Source organism: Hordeum vulgare, chromosome 1H (genome assembly GCF_904849725.1).
Source record: "Hordeum vulgare subsp. vulgare chromosome 1H, MorexV3_pseudomolecules_assembly, whole genome shotgun sequence".
Lineage (NCBI taxonomy): Eukaryota > Viridiplantae > Streptophyta > Magnoliopsida > Poales > Poaceae > Hordeum > Hordeum vulgare.
In genome coordinates this window covers 329,650,819-329,655,030 of record NC_058518.1, presented here as the reverse complement: position 1 = coordinate 329,655,030, position 4,212 = coordinate 329,650,819, and positions in this window count along the sequence as shown.

Sequence of the window (4,212 nt, the reverse complement as noted above, 5' to 3'; positions counted from 1 at the left end):
GGCCTCATTTAAAATGTCTAGATAGGTATTTTAACTTCCGCTTCACCTCTTACATGTGTGAAAACATTAATATTGCCATGTAAATAACCGGGAGTGAACTAAATAATTCATATGTGGAGTTTCGTCAATATGCAACTAGTTGCATATTGAACTTCACTTAATGTGTAGTGTTTGGTTGTGTGAATTGTCATGCCGTGACTTGCATGTATTCAGCTACTCATGCATCTTTTGTCTTGTGCATCGTGTGGTGAATTCCTTGTGTTGATTTGTGTCTCCGGTTTGCTTCGTGTCGATAGAGTTCCGCATCGTGCCGGATTGTGAGGACCCGTTCGACTACATCGGTTCGCCTGCTTCACGTAGGCGTTCTTCTTCCAAGCGGGATCTCAGGCAAGATGATCATTTCCCCAGATACCATTACTATCATTGCCATGCTAGTTTTGTCGCTTCTATCGATTATGTCTCGTTGCCTACCACATGTTAAATACCAGCCTCTCAACAATGCCATGATAACCGTCAACCTGTTCGACCTAGCAAACCACTGATTGGCTATGTTACCGCTTGCTTATCCATGTTGTTAGCGTTGCTAGTTGCAGGTGCAGTTGCTTCCATGTGAAAGCATGGGTTCCTTGTTATATCACCATATTTAAATGCTATTTAATTTAATGCACCTATATACTTGGTAAAAGGTGGAAGGCTCGGCCTTTCTAGCCTGGTGTTTTTTCCACCTTTGCCCCCTTAGTTTCAGCTACCAGTGTTATGTTCCATAATTGAGTGCTCCTAACACGATCTGGGTTGTTATGGGGACCCCCTTGATAATTCGTTTTAGATTAAAGCTGGTCCGGCAAGGCCCAACATTGGTTTTACATTCGCCCAACATAATAATTTGATAATACTGAAATGCATAGGGAGTTAGCGCTATCCGAGGAGTAATTTTACATAAACAGGAGGGGCCAGTGCTGATGGTGTTGGTCCCAAACGGTCTGCCTGCGGGGCCACCGCGAGGAAACTCGAGGTTTGGCACTCGTAGCTAGTTCCACCCGTCGTGTCCTGAGAACGAGATACGCGGCTCCTATCGGGTTCGTCGATACGTCAGGCGGCCTTCCTAGATTAGTTTTACCTTTTACGAGATATTTTTGTGCATCGGGATTCCGGTGATGCTTTGGGTAATCTCAGAGTTGAGGTTTTCCACTAGGGAATCCAACGAGATCGCGAGCTTCGTGATTGAAGGATTTCTATGCGGCTTGTGGTAATTTGTGATGGACTAGTTGGAGCACCCCTGCAGGGTTAAATCTTTCGGAAAGCCGTGCCCGCGGTTATGTGGCAACGTGGAAGCTTTGTTTAACACTGGTTCTAGATAACCTGAAGTTAACGTAATTAAAATATGCCAACTGCATGCGTAACCGTGACAGTCTCTTTCGTGAGTTCTTCCTCCGATCGAGGACACGGTGGGGTTATGCCTGACGTAGGTAGGTGTTTAGGATCATTCTTTTGGTCATCTGTAGTTCACGTCCGCTAAGCGTAGTTCTTCCCCCTCTTATTCCTGGTACTCGTAAGTTAGCCACTAAATATATGCTTAGCCGCTGCTGCAACCTCACCACTTAACCATGCCTCACACATTAAGCTTTGCTAGTCTTGATACCTTTGGAAATGAGATTGCTCAGTCCCCTGTGGCTCACAGATTACTACAACACCAGTTGCAGGTACATGTAAAGGTTACTTGACGCGAGCGCGTTGATTGTTCATTTGGAGTTGCTTCTTTTTCTTCTTCTTCATCGATCTAGGATGGGTTCCAGGCCGGCAGCCTGGGATAGCAAGGATGGACGTTGTTTTTTTTCTCGTTTGTTTTCGTTCGTAGTCGGACCCTGCTCTTACTCTTGATGATTATGTAATGTACTGATGTGACTCTGATGTAGCTTGTGGCGAGTGTAAGCCAACTCTGTATATATATATATATATATATATATATATATATATATATATATATATATATATATATATATATATATATATATATCTTCTTTTCAGTACATGTACTTGTAACGATATCCATTCTTGCGACACGACGAGATGCGCTTCTATCCCTGACGAGGCCTTCATGCCAAATTGAGGATAGGGTCACATCTTGGGCGTGACAATATATATCCAATTGGATGTTGGTAATAATGAGTAATTATTGTTGACATTATCCTCGAGATAAATAGTTGGGAGGTTAAAACTATAAACCCCTATCTTCCTATGTGTTTGATTGAAACTTTTTTACTTCACAAATATGTCATGAGTGTGAGCAGTCATAGAAGACTAAATGATAGTTGAGTATGTGAACTTGCTTAGCAAATCTCTTACATAGACTCTTTCTGAAAATATGATGGATTGCAATTGTTTCAATGACTAAGAACACAGTTTGTTAGTTTTCAATAAGGTTTATGGTTCATACTTTAGATCGTCAGTGAATTACCACTTGTTCATGAGAAGTTTTACGATGATATATTGCTTCTATGTTAATTATCATGATGCCTTCATGTTCGTATTTTATTTTATCGATACCTCTCTATCCCCCCTCTCTCCCTCTCCCTCCCTCTCTCCCTCTCTACATATCTCCCTCTCTCCCTCTCTCTCCTTTCCTCTGACATCCCCGGATTAGGCTACATTAACCCTTGTAATCAAGCTACAGTAACCACATGCCTATGGTGCCATGTCATCAAGATTAGCAAAGCCAAATTGCCACTTGATAAAAACCAAAACTAAACTCAAATTAAAATCAAAGTCAAATAAATTATTTCTTCAAACTATAATATAAAAATCATGCTTAGGTCGTAAATATTCCTTAAGTTTTATAAAAATAGAACCAACATTTTATCATATCATTAAGTGCCTCAAAACTATTTTAACACGTGCCAAACAATTATTAAGAGCCCCTTTGGATTAGAATATTTTCCTATTGTTTTTACCGCACCCTGTAGAAGAAGAAGATTGTTTCCGCTTCAGATCCCCACCAACCACCATGTGGCTTGTTTTCTCTTTGCCTGGCCAATTTCTTGCGCGTTGATCTTCAACTGGTCGATTTCTCTCTGCTCGTAGGTGGTTGTGAGTTGTGACTTGTGAGGTGACCGTGAAATTTCTGGATTTTCATTGATCATGCATTTTGTTCGTGTTTCTGTCCTCCGGCACGTCGGGCTGCTCAACCTCAAGGTTACTCCCTCAAATCCACTTTCTGCTCCGTGTTTTTTTTCAGCACTGTTGTTAGTTGGTTGTCTGAATTTTATCTCGTACTTGATAAAATCGTGTTGATTTTTGCACGACCAAAGCCATACTGTTGTTTTGTCTGATAAACGGATATCACATTTCATGCAATTAAGGTTAGAGCAGTATGATATATATCTTGGTTTCCGTAGGCACTTAGAGCATCTTCAGTCGTTCGGCCCCCAGGGGCCTGAAATAGCGCCGCCTGGGGGTGCGCTGGCGGAAAAAACAGCGGGGCGGGGGCGGGGGGGCTCGAGTTCCGAGACGCCGCTTTCGGCCCACTTTCGACGCAAATTGGCCCACTTTCAACACAAAATTGGCCCACTTTTGGCCCATATTTGACATGCTTGAGCATGTTTCGACATAAATTGAACAATAATAGTTATTTTTTTATCACATAGTTCATCACAGAAATCAATACAAATCAAAAAATAGTTTAACTAGTCAATACAAATCAAAAATCGAGCTATGCGTTGCCCTTGAGCCTCCATAGGTGCTCCACCAAATTGTGATGCGGTTGTTGATGCACCTGTGGGTCTCGAATCTCCTGACACATGTTGAAGAAGGCAGTCCAGGTTGCCGGTAGCTGGAGATCAACTTGGGCAAGAGCACCTTGCCTGTAAAATGGTTCGGTGTCAAACATTGTTTCCTTTTGCTCGCTCTCAATGATCATATTGTGCAAGACGACACAACAAGTCATGACTTCCCACATTTAATATTTCGATCAGGTCTGAGTGAGGTACTAGATAGCAGCAAAACGAGATTAAAGCATACCAAATGTCCGCTCGACATCCTTTCTGCATGATTCTTGGTGCTTGGAAAAGTAAGAGTTCTTGCCTCCTGTTGTGAGGTGAATCCAAGTGTACCGGTGCAATCCTTTTTGCACTTGAAGTAGCTGTCAAACTCCCTGATGGAATTCACAATCCTGAGGAAGAGCTTCTGGCTCATACGATAAAGGCGCCGGAATACTTT